Source organism: Anser anser (assembly GCF_964211835.1).
Source record: "Anser anser genome assembly, chromosome: 4".
Lineage (NCBI taxonomy): Eukaryota > Metazoa > Chordata > Aves > Anseriformes > Anatidae > Anser > Anser anser.
This window is the reverse complement of record NC_139724.1, coordinates 33,701,665-33,725,134: the sequence shown is the minus strand read 5'-3', so window position 1 is coordinate 33,725,134 and position 23,470 is coordinate 33,701,665. Positions and strand designations below refer to the sequence as shown.

The 23,470-nt window shown below is 38.9% G+C and overlaps 1 long non-coding RNA gene across 2 annotated transcripts in view; it reads left to right on the top strand.

Moving 5' to 3' along the window:
• The window catches only part of LOC310899672, a 224,263-nt gene that overhangs the window by 24,989 nt on the left and 175,804 nt on the right, over nucleotides 1-23,470 (top strand). The gene's annotated exons all lie outside the window — the stretch shown is intronic.

Sequence of the window (23,470 nt, the reverse complement as noted above, 5' to 3'; positions counted from 1 at the left end):
AATCACGGTTATAAATATTTTCAAAACAAGATGGGAAATCTGCTTCTGAATCCGAGTCCGTTCTGTGACATTAAATGGCCTTTAGTGTGTCATCTGGGCTCAGTGATCACTGTCTGTGTTCTGCCACTGTCTGCACATCCTCTTTCTTGTTAAGTCCCGTAAGTTTTCCGTCTGTTCATGTTCTCTGATAAATTCCTTCAGCCAGCCCTTCAGTTTTCTCCAGCTGCCCGATGAAATGCCTGCCACAGCAGATGCTCTGGCTTCATTCTTAAAAACATATCCTAGATGTTTTCATCTTCCTTTTTTTTTTTTTGGATACCTTTGGAGATAAAAGTTGTCAGACACTCTACTGAACTTGAGCATTTGTTGTTAATTAATTAAATTTGATTGAATATCTAGTATTTTCCAGAGGCATTTGCTTTCAAAAGAGATTTGCCTATGTCATTTTGTCCCTCTGGATTTCATTATGTTGGCTTTCTTTATCTTACGTTCCTATGCTAAGATGAAAATAATACATGAGATGAGCGTTTGCAGTTGAGTCTGTAGAGGTTTAATGGCAAAATTAGAAGTGACTGCAAATGCAGCTGTTTGCTTGCCAGCTCATTACATTATTTTCTCCGGTCTTTTCCAGTGACTGCTAAAATACTTCTGGAGTACAGGGATGACTGATCTTCTGGTATTCCTTTGCCTCCTAATAAAGTACTTTCTGAGAGACAGGGGGACACCATAGTCCTGGCATTAGCTCCATGGTGTTAGGTTGGGGGCAAATAAACTCTTCACTGATGATTATTTCTTGAGTTGTGATGAGGCAGACTTGCTACTAACCCAGGTCACAGAGCGTGATAAGCTTCTGGAACATGTTTCTGCTGCATTCAGGATGTCCTGCCTGTCAGTACACCATCAATTTGCAATTGCATATAGCTTCTCTGGGTGTTTCAAGCAGGCGAACCAGAGCTGGCTGGCGTGGTTTAGTCTCTGAGCTATATCTGCAGTGCTCTTGTAAAATGGTTACTTTTCCTTCAGCGTTTGGCGAACGGTGCACGTTACTGCAAACGGGAATGACATTCCGTACATGTGCAGTAGCAGCTGGAGCATGCCGCAGCTTTACAGAGGTAAGGCAGCCTGGCATGCACCCGGGGGGAGGAAAAAAGTTCCAAATCCAAGTATGTTTTGAGGTCATTAATGTGTCACTGCAGCATTATGGTTAGAGGGGCCATTTAATTAACACTAATTGCTCACAGCTCATTGTGTGGCTCATGAAGGATTTACTGAAAAGCACCTTATAAAAGATAGACACAGCTTTGAGGGAAGTGCATCTTCTCTCATGCTCTCAAGCTCCATTTATATACATTTTTTCCATGCAAGAGTCAGTGGTATCAATATTATTTTTATTTGCATAATATTTGTGGAATGATAGAGGTATTTTAAGTATAAGGCGTGGCAGGCGAAAGGCTTACGGGCAGAAGCCAGCTCTCCAGCATGCATTGTGTTTTAGACAGATTTTTGATAGCAGGAGAGTAGAATGTCCTTTGCACAGAGAGAGCAGATTTATCAAGACTTCGTTCCCTTTCTTCACCCTCCCTCCTCCTTTGTTCCACATTCCTTTCAGCTTATTTTTGTATGGGTGGCTTTATTCTTTGATAGAGACTGCATTTTTTCCCCTTCTTGCAGCTTGTTGGCTACAAAGAGGAAGAAGTGACAGGTTTGAAATAAAGGTAATGATAGGTAATGGTTCATATTTCTCTGCCAGTGCAATCAGAGAAAAGCACTCAAAGCACTTTCATATGATAGCTTCAGTACAAAATAAAGTAAGCAGGTTAAGGTGAAAAAGAGAATTAATGGTGTAAGGGAAGAATGTTACGGTTTTATTATAAGACCATAAGATATTTTAGGACTAGCAATGTGCTTTTTAATATTTATTGGTATCTTAATCCCACCTGTCTGCTTTTTACAGCCCCTCTGCTGTTTTCTTTTCATTTAAATAAACACATTTAGAAAACCAACAACCAAATAACCATGTGATATGGCTAGAACAAGCAGTTGAAATTATCTTGTCTTCCTCATAGGACCTCTCAGAATTACATCTTCCTTAAGTGAGAGGTTATACTTAACAAAGACAACTAGAACTAGCTGATTTTTTTCTTTGCTTGAAGAATCCAGCAGAGCCTTTGGTAAGCTATGTTACTGTAGAGTCTTTCAGTTATACATATCGATATTTATTTTCCTGGGCTGTACAGTAGCTTTGCACATCTCTTATATCGTCATTTTTAAGTTTTGATTCCTACTTGGTAACTTCAGTTTTGGTCCTGAATCCTGCTTCCATTGTGTGGACCTATTAATGTGTCTAATGACACAAACAGCATTGCCTTTTTTATTGCAAATTTTGACCTTTACTAGTGTGAAAAATAACTTTCTAACAATAGTCAGTTGTTTGAAAAACCTCCATTTTTCACATCTGTGTCATCTTTTCTGGTGAAAATGGACCGTGACTGTCTGCGCTTCTTCTCATAACGTGCATTGTCCTGAAATGTCACTGGTCATATGTGATAACATCCTTTAAGTGAACCCATTCCTATTAGTCAGCGTACCACAAATCTTTCTTTTAGCTTTAGCCTTTCATCTTTGCCTTTGTATTTTATTAATTTTTAAAAGGACCAGTTTGTGCCAGAACTGACAACCCTGCAGTGCTTTTACATAGGTGCTTCCCTGATCTGACTACACTACTTTGTTGCTGTTACCATTTGTTGTCGAAAAAATATAGTACAACACAGTGCTTAGAATAATGGTTTTATTTCTACATAAGTTATTTCTATGTGCCATGGTGATCTATGATACGTATAATTAGTGCAGCTGGTTGTGTATTCTTCCAAGTTTTAACAAAAATTCAATTTGCATCCTTTTAAAAGAAATTTGTATTAGGGAAGGGGTATGGGCTTTAGAACAGCCCTGGAAACTCACTGTAGAAGAGCTGATAGTGAAGTGATTAGAATTGTGTCTAGAGAGACCAAAATCTGGAGTCCTTGATCTTCCTAGTTTAGATAAGGAACTTGCATTTTGGCCTCATATACGAAACCCACAACTCCAATGGGGAATCTGAGAATTCTCCCTAAGATACTTCTTTGTTGAGATATTGACTATTAATTGAGTAGGCCAGGGTTTCTCACTTTATCTGGCCTTGTTTTGGGTTTTGGTTTTTAAACTTCAAAAGGCTTTAGTTTTATCCTAGTGTACTTGATCTTCAAAGAACATTTCTGACTTTAGATACGATACTATGTGATGCCAAACACATCCTGCAAGGTGTTGAATGCTTCTGCTTATACTTGCACTTTGACACTAGTTGGTTCTGTTACCTAATTAAACTACTTCCTGCCTGGATCTCTTGATTGTAAAAACAGATCACATACATTATAATGTGTAGAATCTAATAAATACCTTTTACTATTTCCTTTTTTTATTTATTTGCTAATATGTTGTCATAACCTTTTTCTTTCTCTCTTTTTTCTGTATGCAGGATGGAATGGTTTAATTTTTTATCCCCACAAATAATGCTGTTTCTTAATCATCATGCTATATGATCATCCCATTTAGTACATATTCCCAGACCAATTATTTTACATTTTCCTACACTGAACTACATTTGCCATCTGCTGGCCTAATTACCTAGATGATCCAAATCCTTTTGAATCTGATTGTATTATTCCTCATTATTTGCACTGACTCCAAATTTAACATCATTTGAAAATCTGAAGATCTCACTATGATTGCTATTCTGTAAACCAGTGGCATAAATAATGATTTGAAAAATATTAATAAGTATATATAACACTTCCATATGAAGTGTTAAGGGTAAATTTTACCCTCAAATAGAGTACGTTTCGTCACCATGCATTTGATCTTTGTAGAGCTGTATGGTTAGTTTGATTCTGCAAGGCACTAAAATGTATTGTAAGGTGCTGAATGTCTTTCATTTACATTGACACTGGTTTATAAGAGGCTTATAAACCAATTCAGTCTCCCAGCACTTCATGAGGTGAGTGGGTATTTCTTATTTCTCTTCTGGGGACAATGAGGGCTGAAAGATGAGATACATCACAGGATGTGGTGGAAAGCAGTATCACAGGTAGAACTCATGTCTAGAGCTTGATTTGCCAGTCAAAATCATCTGCCATAGTATTAACCATGAAATCTTGTTACAATGTTTTCCTCCTGACTTGTCAATATTCACAGGAAAGGCGCATGTCAGCTATCAGTTTAAGGAATATAAAAGTCAAGTAGGTTAACTTCTGTATTGATGACCATGTAATTTTATCCATAGTTCATTATTGATTTGATTTTGAAAATTAATTTTGTGATAGGCTTTACTGCACTTGGCAGTTTTGCAAGTTAAATTAACTGAGGACACCATGTATAGCACTAAGATATCTTACAGGTTAAGTAATTAGTTTTCTAACATGCTCAAGATATTTGCTGCCAATCAAAAACTGCACTTTCAGGGGAAAAAAAAAAAACAAAACACCTCTCAAAGCAAACAAAGTAAAAACCCTGAACCCATAACAGAAAGGCTGGGTTTTGACTTTTTAAAAATGTCCAAGTCCATAATATGTATATTAGACTTACTCTCATCGTTTTTCAGCTCTGTGTTTTCAGTATTTAGTGTGGAATCTGAATATTGTTCATGTAAGGAGCCTTTTTGACTAGTGCAGTGTTCTGCACAGAGCGTGCTTTCAGCCTGGTTCAATGAGGAAAAAATGGTTGCCTCCCTACTTGTCTTAGCATCACTGCTGAAATGTAGAAGTACTGGCAAATGTTTATATAGGTGTAGCTTATCCAGATTCCCCAAAGATCCACAACTATTATGCCAAAATGTTCTTTTTTTCTGATAAAACTGAGTTACTTTACGCTTTTGTGTTAAAATACCTTGGTTTTGCTTTGTTTTTAAGTCATATTCCCAACTCACTGACAGTCTTTAACACTGTAGTCTCTATGCTGAAGCTTCCTCTCCAGATTCCTCATGGTTTTCTTGTGTATAATGTGTACATATGTGTTTGTGGGAGTGTGTGCGAATATGCAATTACGTTAATATGTACCAACATGTATACACAGTGTTCAAATTGACAAAGTGTATCTGCTTGCTTACATAATTGGAAAAGGAAACCACGCTTATCTTGCATAGTCCATCAAAGACTATTGACACAGAGTAGCTGTAAACGGCAGGTGAAACTCAACTGAAATTAAGCTGGTATGTCAGGCTAGAAAAACTCTCTTCTCCCTCTCTCTGTCGTTCACTCTTGACTGATACCGCCCATTTTTGAAGAGGTACTTACAGGGGGAATTCCCTTAGAAAAGTGCACTCCATCCCCTGGAGTAATAAATGATGGACTCAGAGGGCAGAAGCCACTGTCACATAGACCTTAATACGGCTCTTACCTTTTAAACGTTGTCTTGCCAGGTTTGGGGAGGCTGAATGATACCTGGCATTTTCCACTGTTGCAGTAGTTGTTTGCTTTTTCCTTTTACTTACCATGAAAAATAGAATTTAAACTCTCTACCCAGTATATTGCAGTTTTTTTCACGTAACAGCTCTATCAGGCTGAACAGCAGAAAAGTTAGCTGTTCTCACCAGATGCCAGTTGCAAAAGGATGGCTGTGGGTTTTTGCAGACTGTAAACAGGGTGCCCAAGCAGGTGCAATTTTTCTCATGGAAGCAGAAAGCACTAACATGCAATAGAAGAACCACTGTGTAAATGTTTCCCCTGAGCTTTGTGTTAATATAAAAAGCTTCTGAAGTTTTGTCACCTTAGCCATGTTGGGTTCCTTATGGCTAGCAATGTATATGTGAAACATTCTGGCTTCTGTGTTGACACCTCATGCAAGTACTTCTAGTCCCAAATCCAAGATGCTCAGACACCACAGTTTCTCTGTGTACTGAAATACAGAGAAGCATTTGTGCATGGGAGAACTAGGGACTGAGGCTCATTACTTGGTGTGCTTCTCCTCTTAAAAGTGCTGCAGTACTCCATACCCCTCCACATTTGCTTTGTTCAGTACAAGAGCAATCTCTAGTTTCTGGGACAACTTGTAAGCACATCGTTAATGTTTTGAGAGACAAAGAAAGAAAACAGCCTAGACTAGGCTCCACATGTCTTTTGGGGAACTTTAAGAGATAAAATGACTTAATTATAGAAGAATTTCAACTTTATTTGGAACTTCAGCATATTCAAATGTGATTTTTTTTTTAAATAATAAAATTGTGTAGGGTGAAACACTCACCAAGTCTCCTCCTCATTTTCAAAAATTCAATAATATGATATACATCAGCAAATAAGAAATGAAAAAGGGGTCGTGACAAAGAGAATTTACATCGTATTTTCTTCATTCTTCTATATGAGTCATAGAAAAAGACAAATAGCTTTTATTAGATGGAAATTTAATTTAAAATTCCTTCTGAATGAATGTTTTTGTCATATTTTATCTATTGATATACAGTCAATTGAAGAACTCTTGAACTGAATTTCTTTCTAAAAGCAGTTTTGCATAAAGTTAGTCATTATGAGGCATCAAGTCTTCTTTCATTGTTTTGGGTTGTGGGTTTTTTCTAAATTCTTCTTGCTACCTAGAATAAAAATAAAGGAAAGAAGACATTAAACATGTGTAGGAGTTTATTTTCAGCACCATTTTCCTCGTAAATAATAATGTTCTTTTTAATCCCTGTTTATTATGCATGCCAGCTGTGATGCATAGTAGGCTTTGTTACAATCTTAAACTTTGTTTAGCAGCTCAAGTATGAGCTACTGCTCACCCAAATGAGCTTTCATACACTTGTAGGTGTGTTTTTTTTTTTTAAACAAGACAGGCTCAGGTGCTGTAGTGGCTGGACATAAAGAGGTAATGTGGGGACACTACACTCTCGAATATCTGGTGGACTGAAGAAGTCGGACTTACTTCACAAGTTGCTCGGCATCTATGTCTTTGAGCGATGCTGGTTATGGGGAGGTGACACTTTTATTGTTTCCCAGTGGGGAATGAAAGCAGTGATGTTTCACAAGTATAGCTCCCTCTGCTTTTTAAATGCATTCATTTTCTTGTCTCTCAACAGTAACATTTCAACTCCTTAAAGAGTAATTGTGCTGTATGTATTTGAACCACTGGCTCTAAGCAAATCGAAGCTGGCATTTCAGAGGACTAGGCATTATAAACTCCTGACTGTTTTTTTTCCCTACCACTGCCTGTAGCTTTTGTAGTTGAGGTCATCTAGCCAGTCAAGCAGCAAGTGCACATCACAACTGAGGCTAACAGACAAACAAAACAAATAGGTGAAGCAGCTGATAATAGACAACCGCTGAAGAAATGAATCACTTTCCTCAAGGCTCTGTTGTAATTTCATTAAGTAAACACCATTGTTCATTTTTTCATTTTACATGTTTTCTTCAAGCATTTATTTTACAAAGAATTATGCCATTTCATCATCTCACAACCATTACCAAGAGTACTCAGATATGTTTGGATGGATATTTTATGTATAATTTTTCTTTAGTAGATCAAAAGGTAAGCATAAGACACGGGCACAGTATGATTCCCTCTGAGCTTAAAAGGAAAGGTCTCAGTCTCTTGTACAGGAATTAATTTAATAAAGAGAGATATTTGTCTTGATGACATGCACTTCCTCTTAACAAAGCCATTCCTCTCAGAACAGGGGTCAGATAGGATTTGACTCCATAGCTACAGTACTGTGAAGGGAGAAAAAAACCAACCTTTGCTTGCTGCTCTTTCAAGCTAACATATTTCCACCTAGTTTTTGACAAATGCTGACCCAATTGTCTTTTTCCTGTTCTGCTTCTGTGGGTCACTTCTCCATAGGGCACTACAACATTCAGTTCCATTGCATGGGATGCAGAGTGATGTCTGCATGGCTGGTCTTCATCACACATGGCTCACCCCTAGGAAAAAAAAAAAAAAAAAAAACAAGAACACAACTTTTTGGCAGGACTCTTTGAGCTGTGTGTTATGGTCATGTGCACCCTCACAGGATGAGGTTGGTTTTTTATCTGTATGTAGCATTGCCAGATCCTGTAAGTATTTCTTGGTGAGTGCTAGTGCAAATTTTATAATAGGAGAAGTTTCTGGTTGTGGTGAGAATAAATGTTTGTTTGTCTGCCTGTCCCATTTGCACTGCTTGAAATAGAACCAATGATCAAAGCCACTGACATCTTTCTCCCATAGCAGCTTAGTAATATTCCTTCAAAAGGAACTAGAGGCAAGTATTGCAATAGTTCAGTTTCTTGCCCTTGTTCACCTCACTCTTCCCTTGGAAGCAATGAGTGGAAGCAACGAGTTGGTCACTTTACTGTTCCATACATCACTGGGTCAAGGAAGCTGAAAGAGAGGTAAAGGAAACCTGTGGTCATGCTAGGGGAGGGGAAAAAAACAAAAGTAATATTTCCCCATCTTCCAGGATGGAAGGAACAGCAAAGACTCATGTGAAGGTTTTACAACAAAGGTTAAAGAAACTAAGTTGTTAGAGTGTTGGGGAAAAAGGCTATTTCATGAACTGTAAGTTGATTAAAAGCTGCAAAGCAAATGATGGAGTCCGTGTCACTTTTCAGGATGAGAGTCCAGAGAGGGATCCTCAGGAATCGCTTTCTCACCTAAACTCTGAGTGCAAATGATGCTAAGCGTGTTTCAGAAATCAAATGGTGTGTGCTTTGTGAACCAAGTCCACAAAGGTCTGACAAAGTTGGGTGTATGTGCAGGGAAAGATGGCAGAACAGGCTTCAGAATAGATAAAAGTGAGGTAATCATCTAAATTAAAAATAATCTCAACCATACCAACAAAATGCCAAACTCGGAACAAGTAATTGCAACACAAGAGGAATTATCTTGGAGTCAGTTGAGAGGTTTCTGAAATTGTTGGCTGAATATGCAGTAGCAGCAGCCAAAAGAACCAGCAAAATGTGGGGCATTATAACAAGACAGAGGCCGGCATCTTGGCACTATATAAGGCCCTGGTATTTTACACAGCAGGCACTGAACTTTTGGAACGTGCTGTAAGGAGCTTGTGGAAGTAGACAATTTCGGCAGGTTTGAAAGGGATTACATTAAATCATGTACAACAGGTCAATAAATAGATACTAAAGGATTAGGCAGGAATCTATCCTCTAGCATCCATAATACAACGCTTTCTGATGCTAGGGGAATATTAGAGGAATGGATTGCAGACAACGGAAGGCTTGCTTGTTCTTGCTTGCTTGTAGATTTTCTGCAGCAGGACAAAGGCACATTAGGCAGCTAGAACAAGCTGAGGACTGAGCAGATGTGCCACTGAGAGCTGGAAAGGAGGAACAGTAAGGGGGGCTGGGGAGCACAAATGTCAGGGTGGGCAGGCTGGTGCGGAATGAGACAGGACTGTTTTGCAGATTTGGGGGTTGGAGGGGAGGGGGAGAAGAGGTGGGACAAAAGATTGGCATGTGTGGAAATTGTGCTAGTAGGAAACGCACCTTCCTCAGTAAGCTGTGCGCAATGAGCAGTGCTGATTTGTTCCTCTGACACATGGATTGGGTAGGATGAGGTCCAAAACAAGAGAAGAAACAAAGTTGCAATGTAATAAATCTCTAAGCAAACTTATGACTTTTGATAGATGCAGGTGAGAATGCTTTTGGTTTGCCTAGACATAAAAACAAGTCATTTTTAGGGTTGGATCACCACTGCTGAGATGTTAGGAACTCATATATTGTCCAGACAGTTATTGTAGCTTAAAACACGCTCTTCGTAAGCTGCAGGAGCTGAGAGTTACTGTTCCATCTGACTAGTACAAAGGTGAGGAAACACATTATGGACTTAAACTTCCATATAAGAGATGTAAAAGCTAATAAATAACACCAAAGTTGACATGGCTGAACATTTATGAGAAATCTACTAAATGCTACAAAGTGAACAAAAAAATGGGCATTTGATAAGTTTGTTAGAGCTGACCTATATCTTGTCCAGCTTGAGATGTGGGGAAAACATTACAGCATTTGGAGAGCAGGTCCAAGAAGCAAAGGATCAGATTCCCTAGAAGCGCATGGTGTAAGAAGTACCTAGTCTCTAATCTCGACCACAGGCAGGCATCCTCAGCCTCCTAATAGCACCTGCCTGTGCTAGAGCATACCTGCTATGCCACAAGTCCAAAGTTATGTGATGTTCAGTACCACAAGACTCTGACAGCCTCACAAGTTTATGTTAATGATAGCATTGTCAGTCCGCCAAGTTCAAAGGCAGAACGTTACTGACTTGGTGCCTGTTCTGCATGCACAACCCAAGTGAGAAGGCACAGGCTCACAATGCAGTGTTGCCTTGCTGCATGCATCTTACAGCTTCATTCATGTTCTGAAGCAGTAATTCTTTTTCCCTGCATCAGTTCACTAAGGTTATTTTCACAGCCTGTGCTCAATTTAACAGGTCTTCCTTGCTCACGTACATTCCTTGTTCTATTGTAAATTGCACGTGGGACTACAGGCCATTGCTTCTCTTGGAGCCCAGCGAGAGAAGCAAGAACCCCAGAGCACTGTATATTTTCTGTGGGTCAGAGCTATTTCAGTCCTCGTGGAAATGGTGTGAACAGCTCACCACCTCTTTAGCTGGGCAGGTGGAAAGGGGAGCATTAATAATGTTAATAATTCTACCAGTTCTACCTCACCCTATCAACAGCTGTGACAGGCTGATTTCTCTGCCTCCTGAGAAAAAGCAGCCTCAGAAAAGGAGGTTGTATTACAGGCATGCAGAAAACTCCTGTAGAGCCCCTGGGCTGTGGGCACAGATGGTCAAACCAAGCAGCTCTGCAGCTGATGTCTTGCTGACCCACCTCTGCAAATGAAGTGTGAGAGTTCACTACGGTCTGTTGCCAATATTTTCAGTAGAACAGATGAAGGACTCTGATTTTCTGAAGTTTTTCAGGTGAAAGCAAGTGAGGAAACCTCGCACCATTTTCTCAAAGATAAGATAGAACAGAAAAAACCCGTACATGATGTTCTCTGTCAGGCCTTTACATTTGTGAGAGTCTGCATTAGTTTTGTATCTCTCTTCTGAGCCACGTTGAAGACCTTTGTGGTCATGGCAGTGTTTTCCAGACGTTTGAGTCTTGTTTCTGTGCTCAGCATCAGCACTGGGGATGAAGGAAAGTTTATTCTGAAGTCTTGGACTGGATTCCTCATATACTTCGGAGAATTTTGAGCTTGCTTTTCTACGTAAACTCTCAAAGCCACCTGTAACAGCACTGGAGGAGAGCTAGAACATGGCTGCGCTTTGGAGGTGTCCCTAGTATCAAATTCAGTAGGACATGCTGTGCCAGTGCCATGCTATGAGAAGCCTTGGCAGTAAACATATTTTCTTTTATCGTTTCCCAATGGGTTTAAAACCTCTGTGTGTTGTAGCATCTGGGGACTGCTAAGCAAAGTAGCAATTATTATTCTAGCCATTAGGGTATTGTGGATTCTGGATTTGATTGAATCTAGGTGGTGCAGTGGCTAAAGCCCTAAGACTCTGCCTTCACACTTCTGCCAAGCTTTATGTACAAGGAGCTTTGCTGGGGTTAGTACTGCAGTGGGAGATAAAAAGTGAAATGCAAAGGTATTAAGGTGTAAGTAAAGCTACAGTCTAAGGCTGTGCATAAAGAAGGGACAAGAATGTTCTATCTGTGGGTTTTAACTGTCACAGAAATGTGAGATGCTAATAAATGTAAATGAGTTCTATTTAAAAAAAAATAAACTAAAAATTGTCTTTACTGTATAAGGTGGTATTTTTCAGCTCTTTGAGGAAACTGTGAAGAATTATATGCTCTTATCTGCCCTTTCTCTAGTTTCCTAAATACGTTATGGAAGAGATGGTGGTGTTCTATGCGTTTCTTCTGTACAGCGTGGGGCCCACATACTCCTTTTGGAACAGGGGAGGGAATCTGGAAAAGCTCCTGCGAGGGCAAAGAAAATTAGAGCTGCTAAAAGTAGGAGGCTATGTACGTGGGATTTTTTCTTGGCTTTTTTTTTTTTTCCTGCTAATAGTAGATTCTGTGGGTGTACAACTGCTGACAGCCACATATAAACACTGCTGCAGAATTCCGCTCTCCTTGCTGCAAATTTTGGGCCTGTTGTGCTGTAATTTCAGAGGTTCTGTTTTTGTACAGCCAATTATAGATCTTATTTTGGTGTTGAAATTTCAGCAGGTGGCTATAGTAGGCACAGATCTAGCTGATTTTTATATATGGAATCGTAAAAGCAAGCACCAGAGACAATGCTTGGTTGTAAACTGATTGTGCTTTATTCTCTTTTTCTTATTAAAGAGAAAAAGCGTACAGATCCTTACAGGCTTGGACCCCTCTGAGCAGAGAAGTTAAAATGATATGCAAAGTATTAGTGTTCCACACATATGCTACATTGCAGATACGTAAGAAATGGTAAACAAGAGTTAATTGCATTGTAAGTGTACATAATCTCATGAACTGTTCTCCACTGAAGTCATAATTAACCGTCTGCATGCATAGGGCTGCCCAATAATGTTTCCTAGCAGCACTTATCATCAAGGACTTGGCATTAGGTTAGAATGGTTTACACAGAGCCAGTTAGAAATTGTAATTTTCATCAAACAGTACAGTAGTTTTGTCTGTTCTGATTAAGAACCACACTCATTTTCTAGCTTAAGATGTAGTGACAAGTGTCAAAGCAAATTTTCCATGTAACAACATATTGAAGCATCAACACTACTGGTTAGAAACAGAAGAAAATCATAGTCCTAATGCACCAAAAAAAAAAAAAAAAGGAAGAAGAAAAAGGATGGCTGTAATTGTTGTGTCCATAACCTGGGGATTTGGGCAGCAAATCTGAAAGCTGTGTAATCTGAATGGTTTGCTCTCTTTTCTGCTTTGCCCCGCCCCCCAAAAAGAGAAAAGGTTCTCCAGTTTTGCATTACATCTTATTTAGCTAACTAGTCAACATAATTAAATGGAAAGAAATTATATTAAACTTCCCTATGTCACATGCTAATGCAGAGACAGAACAAAGAAATGGAAACAGTTTTGTAGTAGTTCAAAGGTAATCTCTCTAGTGATCATGTAAAATTTAAACTTCAACATGAGTACGCTTGTGAAATGCCTTCAGATATCAGCCCACATTACAATCTGCTATTTTGTTTTGAATGAATGTGTCGTGACTAGAAGTTGAAGTGGTAACTACAGATAAGATTGAACACAGTGCTTTAATGATATCCTTTTTCAAGTTAGCTGCTGGAAATACTTTCATTTAATTTGCTGAAGTCCATTGAGAATATAATTTTATTTTGCTTTACATAAAATTAAGAAACTTGGGATGTTCAAAAGCCAGTGCCAAAATCTTAATTGAAATGGACATTTTTTACAGTCTTAAGTATGTTGCTTGGAAAAGGAGCATCTTGTCTGAAATAATTTTATCTTTGATCTTTAAATACTGAGACAAATTCAATCAGAATACTTTGCATGTGTTTCAATTGTGTAGAATATTTGCTTTCCTGTGCCAGTCTTTCTTTTAATATGTTGTACTGTAACACTATTAGTTTAGAAATGTGCTCTTGCTGGGTTTTGTTCCAGAGCATTCAGTCTCGCTTTCTGTAGAGCGGCGGAGCTGCTTTTTGTTTGTTGTCAACAATTTGAGTAAACCTGATTTGGAATGCTGAATTTGTGTCAGTGGCAGTAAGCTCAGTTCGGCTCAAATAACTTAACCTTTCTGAAGGGCCTCCCTAGCTTCTGGTCTGTAGGAGTGCAAAAGTCTTCTGCAGTGGAATTGGTGTGGTTTTCCCATGCAGAAATGGGATGTGTAGGAGGACAGGAACTGAAAGTTAAAATCCAGAGAGATCAGAAGGACACACATATCTTTGTTATTAAGAACTGAGATCTGAAATAGCATCTTTTTAATCCTGTAAAGGGCTGGGGGAAGGCATTGAATTGAGATGGGAGGCATAGGCTAGCTGAGCTGTCAGTGCATTTCTTCTATTCCTTTCTCTGCTCTCCACGGCGATAGATGTCAAGAACAAACATAGTCGGGATTGCTCTGCTTCTCAAAGCTGCCTGCATATGAGCTTGGTCTGGTGTAAAACTTGTGCCGTGTCTCAAAAAGCCTTTTGAGGGTACGGTGAAAGAGCTTGCATAGTTATACACATTCATGTAAATGCATCCAAAAAGGGAACCTACACATCCTGATTTTCACCATTAATGGAGTAACCTATATGAGCTGGACCCAGCAAAGGGATCTGAAGCTGTAAGATAGATCTGGTGGCTATCACTCTTCATTCAGAAGTGCCACTACAACTGAAACAAGAACTGAGGATTTTTGTGTGTGGTAATTGGATCAAACTCTTTAAAGAGAAGTGTTGAATCTAAGTAGACACTACATTGCTCCAAGCCCCTATAGCAGTGGTATTTCTCAAGTTCAGTTTCATTTGATCCTTCATACTGTGCTCCAAAGTATTTTTGAAATGAAGAATAAGGATCCACTAATTTTCAGTCCTTACTAGGATGGCTTCTTTGGGCTGTTGCTTCAAAATAATCCAAGTAGCAGTTGACACATGAACCTAGTTGGCAAGGATGCCAGTGTAGCTATTTCTTGACTATGATACTAAGTAAGACAGTGAAAGCATTTTCTCACTGCCCAGCTTTTCATTGTTATTCGCCCTAGGGTCACACTGAAATAGCTTGGAAAGAACACGGAAAGTAAATCTTTTGTGCAACAAAGTTTGGAGACAACTACTTATTTCATAGGTAGATAGGATTTGATTATAAGCAGTTAACATTTTATTTGCCTTCAGTATTTGATATCAAATAAAAAGGTTTACTGCTAGAAGAAAGCTGAGCCTCTCCACCACTGAAAGCACACACACAAAACAAAAAGAAGAAACAAGCAAAAAATAACAACAACAAAACAAACAAAAAACAAACCACACACCTCAAACTAAACATATTCCAAATTTCATCTCAAGATAACTGGGTATCAGATAAAAATTCCTTTGTAGTTAGATTTGCTACAGTCAGGGCAAAGCAGTTGTAGAGACTGGACACAACTTTCTCTGAATTATTATTTTTGAATGTGGCTTCCAGACGTTTTTACAATGCAAACATGTTTTGTGACTGAAGATGAACGTTGATCTGTCCTCTCCCCTTTCTGCCTTGTTATAAGACTCTTGAGGTGTTCAAGGCATTGGGCACAATGCTGAACATTGCCTGAAGATAAACTGCATAATTTTTGTTTGTGAGCCTGTATGAGCAGGAGTCCGAATTTGGAATATCAAAGCTCTGACCTTCAGTGCAGAGCAACACTCGTGCTGCTCGCATGTCTGCGTACATCGCTTTCTGAATGAGCTGCTCAGTGCTTAGCTCTTTGAGAAAGTGAGTGGCTTCAGAGGAAAAAATGTGGTGAAAAACCTCAGTGAAAATAAAACAACCAAACCAAACTAACCAACCAACCAAAAAAAAAAAAACACAGCCAACCAACCAAACAAAAAAACTTTTTTTAAGTCAGGGTTATATTTGCCTATCCTTAGGGTATGTCACCAAAAAGGCCATTCCAATCTAGATGTTCCTAAAGTCATGCATACTAGAGCATGAGTTAATCAATTGTCATCATTTGGAGTCTTCATTTGCTAAGTTTGCTCTCTTCTTCCTTTGAAGGGCAGCTTGGTGAGGTGTCCCAATTTATTAACGTGATTACAGCGTTTGATGTAGTATTTTTGAAGGGGACCAAAGCTGTGGGAGATTATTGTCCCCACCTGGGTGTCCACTGTGGAAGAGTTGTTGTTCATCCAAGCTACTAAGAAAGCTGGTGCTGTTCTTTGATTTTCTTCTCTGAAGTTTCCGAAGCTTTTCTAAGACTGGAACAGGAATGGCGTAGCAAGTCTGAAAACTTGAGTTCTCCTCTCCACATCCTTCCCGGGGAGAAAAAAAAAGGCTTGTCCATCAGTTCCCCGCTCCTTCTCAGCCTTTTATTCTAGGCACGTAGAAGTAATCTCTGTAAAAGGAAGTACCTTTATGAAGCTCTCCCCATGAAAACCCTGGAAGACAAAAAGATCCCCTGAAAATGATTTTCCCAGATATAAATTAAGGTGAGTGCATGAAAACATGGGTTCACACCAGGAACAGTGAGAGGCAGGGGAAGTGGCAGGGCTGATATTGGCTGCCCAACTGAGGTGAAGTTGAGTTTATGGCTAATGATACAAAGCTATTGATACAAGTGCAGAATTTCTGTGGGTTTTACATATGCATACAGTACTGTTCAACTGGGACTGGAGCATATATTAGATTGTGACAGAGAGGAAGCAGTTAAGTTTTGGGGGAAAAACTATCAATGGCTATATACAGTTCATACAAGTACATGTATGTACTTTCATCTCTGTTGGAATTCTTGTCAAGTTGTCTGCAACGGGGGCCAAAAACCTCATTACTCAGTTTATAGCTGAGAGGGTTCCGGTATCATAATTGTGACACATGCTGTGGATGAGGAGGGGGTGTTAAGAAAAATAACTCGAGTCAAACCATGAATGGAAGACATTTTTAAATGTCTTTTTTTTTTTTGAAGACTAGTAATTTTGGAGAGAGAGCTCATGAGAGCACTAGTCTGTCCTCTTTACACTTAGACTGGAGGTGGCACATTGCCTGAATTTTGTAGGTTCTCCAGTAGATTGCACACTGAATCTCAAGAAGAGCTCATCATGTTGATGATATTGGTAACATAGGCTAAAGAAAAGAGCATCAGCTAAAACCAGTATCTTCTCACTACTGCAATCCTCTTCCATCTGACAAACCAATTTGTGCAGAAACAGGCTTTGATCAATGATGTCCTTATATATAATGTATACAATTCTATTTCTAGCTGTGCTATTTTCCAGAATTATTTCTTCTAGAACTATAGCATACTGGTTTTGGCTTTAAAATTATGAGTTTTCCTATTTTAAATTGTACAACTATGATTCATTTTAATAAGCTATCATATCTGTGCCAACTGATACTCAAGTGCATATTCACGTTTATCAAGAATATCTTGTTCACTGCATAGGAAATTGAGCTCTGTCGTTCTATCGAGAACGTGCAATCAAATATCTGACTTTTTAGCCTGCTTGTACAGCACGTTCATTGCTGCAGTTTCAGGTGAGACATTCTCCACTAGGGTAGTATATCTTTGTGTTATGCTGGGTACGTGGGGGCAGGAGTGCAAGCAGCTCTTGGCCTGCAGAATATGCTGTTGAGCTGTATTGATTCCTCATTCAGCTATATTGGGTGTTCACCTGGAAATCTAGCTGGGTTTCTAGTTGCTCGTGAGAAGGCTGATTAGTATTATGTTAACTAACAAATGTACATAGGCACCGGGGTCTTATGCATCTTTTATGCACCTTATGAACAAAACAGAAAAGATATCTATATGAATTAATGAATTTCCCAGTGAGTCAATCATGTGGTTTTCTAGACTGCACAATTCACCTATTTTTTTTCAATTTTTGGAAGGCAGAAATAAACAATGGATCAGTAGTTCCTTTATTTGTCTGCATTTTAAGCCAGCCGTGTACTTCAAGATTCTCCAGTGCAAGTTGAAGCAGAAAAAAAACATGGTTCAGAAACCTGATGGAATCAGGTTAAGCATGCGTGGCTGCAACCCTCAGCTCCACTTGATTTGGCCTCTGGTTTCTCACTGTACGACCATCCAGGACTTCCAGATTTCTGTTGAGCATTTTTTACATTGCATGTAGCTTTTCCAAATATTTCTTGAAGTCAGTGTTGGCACAGCTTCTAAGGAATGCTCCATTACCCTGACTCCTCTGGCTGTGAGACCGGGTCTGTAGGCCAGTACCCTTGCTTGTCTCCATTTCAGATGATGTAGATCTCACTGGTAGATGTGTGGAGACTCCTTTTAAGGAAGGTCAGACAGCTAGTGATGAGTTAAAGCTAGACCAAGTAGTTTTTCTAAACCCAAACCAACAATTCCCTTCTGGATTGCAGAAGGTCAGAGTTGTTTGTTCTGAGAGCCCAAATAAAGTCCTTTCAGAAAGAGGGTAATGGAGCACTCATGTTTCTCTCTGAAATCCATGAAGACTATCTCCCATTGCGTCTTCTGCATTTTTCTTCACATGTTTCCTTTGATCCTTGTTGCAGGGAGTGTTCCTGAGTTTGAAAGCTAATGTCCAGTTGTGCATGTGTGGGAAGAGGGGAATGTTTCATTCATTGCCAAGATACGCTTTTATGAGTGGGAGAGTTTCGTTCTAAGAACTGATTGTGCATCACATCAAACAGGACATGCAAATGTCCACCTTTATCTTAATTTTAATAAAGGAATTTTGACTCAGTCATTTGTCTTAGAAATGCTACCAAAAATAACAGGAAAAAGTGAGGCATGTGCCTTAATTATAACTGCATTGCAAAATGTTCTCACATTCTTTCTTCATGACGTACTCTGAGGAGATTTTGACGAGGAGCAGCAGCAGTCTAGCCTACCATTGTGGTGTTAGGCATGTGAAGGTTATAAAAAGCAAGTCCTTCAGTGGTAGTTTCTTCTAGATTGAACTTTAACACAAATCTGGAGCAAGAAAAACTGGATAATATCTGGGAATTTGTAGTATCTTGCTGATATTTTGCATTTCAGAAGTGAGCTTGAACGTGGCTCTTTCCGTGTTACAGTACAAAAGATTTACTGTTTATTAAATGAGAGGATATAGAGGATTAAGAATACTTCTTGTAAGTACTTTATTGTCGCGCCTTGTCTTGAAGCAATCCAGGAGGGAAATATCAGAGGTAGATAGAGCACTGGAGCAGAGGCAGTGATTTAGGGAGAAGGTAGGGGAGCAAATTGCAGGGGCAGGGAAGAGAGGAAACAACAGGCAGTCAAAGACATAGGTGTCGTGAAGAGAGAGACATTCTTGTTATATTCTTAAGTTTCCACGTGAATAAGCTTTACTCTTGTTTTCAGATGGCCTATACATTTTTTTCCTTTTTTTTTTTTTAGGGTAGATTTGAAGCACTTATAACTTCTGCCTGCTTTGTGTCCATGGAATGGTCTAAAATTTTGGGTAGACCTGTGTGGTGCCAGGAGTTGGACTCGATGATTCTTATGGGTCCCTTCCAACTCGGGATATTCTATGCTTCTATAATTTCCCTGACAATTGTACCTCCTGTTTAATATAGAGAAGATGGTTTAGAACACGTAGTATTTGAACGCAAGCAGGCTAAGTTTGAATTTTCTGTTTAAATGACAATTGTTTACAAAAATAATAATTTTTTTTTACATGAAATTAAGCACAGCTCAGTTATATCTGTAGAGGTCAGGAGTTACTTGTTACTCCTACTTGATCATGCTCTACTGTTCTGTAAGGAAGCTCTTCTGTTGATTGCATGGGGCTTAGAATCTCATGCTAAAATTTGTGTGTTGTAATGGCCCCAGGTGTGATGACGGTATTGGCAGCTGATCACAGAAATAACTGCCCAGTGAAGCTTAATGCAAGCATGGTGCCTGTATTGAACAAAGTTGCTCTTAAAAATTGGGGCCTTTATAAATTACTGCAGAGGAAACAGAAGGGTGAGAATGAACATCCGGGCCTATCATTTACAAAGCAAATAAACTGCAAAAGGAAAAGCAGTATCTTGAGGAAAAGAAGGGATTATAGGGCACTGTTGAGAATTTCAGACAGGCAGAATTGCTATCATATTCATTAAGCCCAGCAGTCAGAACGTTCCCCAACATTAGTTGTTTTGATTTCAGTTTACATAATCAAACTGAATTTTGCTCGCCTCTGATGGTGTGGCTTCAATAGCTGGACAGATGACTCTCTGTCCTGCCAAATGTGTTCTCATCTATGGTGTCACCATCTGCTACGAGAAATGGGACAAGCATTGTTAGTGTCCTTTGCCAGATGTGGTTTAAAGCACTCTCATTCTGTGGCAACAGTGCCTTCGTGGACACGTGCAGGTGTGTCACGCCGGGTTCGTATAGGTGAGCTGGAGTCTGCAAGGTGCCACTGCTGAAAAGAACCTGTGAAAGGTGATACCTGGACATTGTGTATACCATATATTTGTAGGGGGATTATACTTGCCTATCAGGATCATAAGATGCTTGTAAAATTTAATTTTGATGCAGAACATTTTCACATAATTGAATGGAGCTTACTGCTTTTCAAAGGTTTGTTCTCAGAGTTGGTAGTGGTTTATGCTTAGACCACTCTTAAGCAAATGCATATATTTGAAAGTAAAGAAAAAAATCACTCGCTTCTTTAAGAAATTGTAGTCTTCACTGCAATACAATTACATGAATTCTACATTTTTGGAATCTTGTGCATTCCTGTTTGATTATTGTTTACTCCTTAACATATTCAAGGTACATCAAAATACTTAATTCTTATTCTTAACTAACTTTGGAAACAAAATCACTTTTCAGTTATTAAATAGAGTAACTTTCAGACTAAAAAGCTAGTTCATTTGACAGACAGTACACTCATAATCCCTAGAAAAAAAAATCCCTTTTTCCTGGGTTGTTCTTATTTATTTTTCCTTCCGTGTCTAAATTTGTTTGACACAGGGTAGTATTGGTTTTGTTCATTTCACAACTGTGACTTGCTGAAAGCTCTGAAAGAATAATCATGCAATGAGGAAGAAGTTTAAAGTTTAGCTGTTTTAGGATTGTTATTTTAGTTGTATGATTATATCACAGAAGAAGAGGCATATCCCATGTGACACCTGTGATCTCTCTCCTCTGTTCCCCAGGAGGGCTCTTTCCAGCCCTGAGCTGCATTTCCCTGAGAGTAGCCTTCTAGTTCACCGTGCTCTCAGTTGGATTACCAGGCTGCGGCACCAGTGGCAGCACCTTTTCACCTGTAACTCTGCCCATCTCTGAGAAAAACATCCCTTCAACTACTGGCACAACTCTTGCTGTCTTACTCCTTTCTATTTAAAAGAAATAAGTTATGCCTGACTATTTCATTTATTTTGCCCCACATCATTGTAGACTAGCAAGTTAATAACAAGGAAGTAAATCTGGAAAAAGTAGTATGCTGTATACTTAAAATATAAAAAACACCTCACTCTCATCACTTTTTAGTGTGTAGGGCTTTCTCTCATTTCAGGAATCTGTTAAAATAGTACAGCTGGGCAAAAAAAGAAGGAAATGTGACTGTACAACCTGAACATAGAAAGGAGGCAGGTTTTGTGTTATCTACAGTGAGAGCCTAATGCTGGGTATCAGACCATGAATTAACAATAGATTGTTAATTAGCACAGTGGTTTATTTCCTTATTTAATTAGGCACCTCTCTATTCCTTTTCTCGGGGAAAAAATAACCCGATACTGTAAATTTTGAACAAATAATGCCCATGAAAACAAAACTTGTTCTATGGCTGGTGTTTATAAATCACCCTGCACATAGTTCCTCCTAGGGACTCTGAAATCATGACTGTTTTCCAAATATGCTGAGTTCAAAGGATGCTGAAGATAATTATTCAATAAACTAATTCCAGGTTCATCTCTGTTCCATTGATCATGTACCCAAGTTACAAAACTGCTTGCTTTAGTATATGTTGTTTGAATCTCAATTGCCACCATATCTAGTAGTTGTTGGTAGTCTTTTCTGGATAGTCCTCATTCTAGCTAGTACAAATTCAGTTTATTCCACATATAACTGGACTTCTCTTCAGAAGCTTGTTTGTAGTACACACACCTAAGAAGTATTTCTGCTCACAAAGTATTTAGCTTCAGTTTACAAATAAATGCTTGACCATTTAGGATAATGTTGGAATGTCTCATGCAAGGTGCTGGATGTCTTAGCTCTCTATTTAAATAAGTGCACAGCAGTGGGCTTAGATGATCCAGTTCAAGCTTTCTGAAGATTTACTCTCCTTTGGATTAATAAGATTTATTTCAGTATAACAAGAGTTGGGCTCGTGGACAACTACACTACAGTGTGGGTTTACTATCCATGTTACAATTCTTAACATTCTTGTCTGTAATTTCAAGAACTGGAACCTCTAAATTTGAAGAAACACAACTATGGTGACTTGAAGTGTGCTTTCAAATGCTGTTTTCCTAAAGTAACGTGGCTTCCCATACAGTAATTATAATAGGCAATGTAAATAAACACATGCAGGAAAAAAGTTTTGCTTTGTTTTCTTTTCTTTTTTTGTTTAATGCTAGAAGTTATTAAAATACCAATGGCTTTGCATTAGTCAGTTCAGTGTTAATGACGTTTCTTTTGGGAGAGATGCAAAGCATGCTTCTGGTAGAACACATGCTTTACTGTCATCATTTGAACTTAGCAGGCATAGCAGTACACACTGAAAGCAATGGTGCTGCTGATTTAAGAGATAACAGTATAGGCCTGTCCTGGCATATCATATTAAACTTTCCTGTGATGATTTGTGATACAAAAGAGAGAGGTTTATAATCTTGAAAGGTACAAAAATTACATTGGTTTGAATAGAGCTGTGAGAAACATATCCATTACATGGATCAAAAAAGGGTTTTATGGTCTGGGAGGGAAAAATAATCGCTAGGAAAATTAGTTTTTCACAGTACTTGAGAAGTTAATAGCAGGTTGGGCTATGCACTCGAGTTGTGTATACACAAGGCCAGTGCTTTCCAGCAGGAGAAGCTTCAGACTTCAGGAAGTGAAGGAGCTGCACATGTGAAAGAATAAATAGCATTCAGTCATTTATTTTAGTAACAAGAGGTACCACTTGCACTAGCAATTATTACATTCATTGAATGTAATTAAAATGTTAACTTGTAATATAGAATGCAGCATACCTATCTTCAGACTCCAGGTATTTTCTGTTCACAAAAGCTCTGTTACATGTAAAAATAATGGATTAGAGATAGTCAGCCTGCAGCAGTGTTGGCTTTGACATTCTATGGCAGGGCAAGCAAAACAGTCTTGAGTTACAGAAATGCATTTGAAAGGTTCTGTGGATAAAGGAATTACGTCTGATGTCAAAGCAATGGGAAAATGGTATTGCTCAATGTCTGTTGCCGAGGCAGATGATGGGACCTAGCATAACCAAGAGCTGGAGTAATAGAGTTGGAAAGTGTCTTTGAGGGTGCCCAGTCCTTTAACCATGTCTTTCACTACTGCGTACCAAAGGTAAATGATGCTCTGATGGATTCTAGCCAGCCCATTTCTCCTCATGTGGGAGATTCATTCTGCTGTCTTTGCAAGGTGTATATTCATTCTTTTCAGTATCCATAATGCATAAGGAGGGTCTCAATGGGATTTAAAAAGAAATAGAATTAGCCAAACCATGAAAACTTAAAGGATTTGAATAGCACTAGAAAAGGGCACTATCAGCAATAGGGAATACTTACAAATGCACTTTTAGTTTAACTGACTGTGGCCACATGTATACTTGAAGAGCTCAGAGAAAATGTCCTGACTTTGTATGATAATGGTTTTCTTTTTAACCCGTTTTCACTCTTGATCATCTAGAGAAGTCATTCCAGATAGTGACCTGGAGT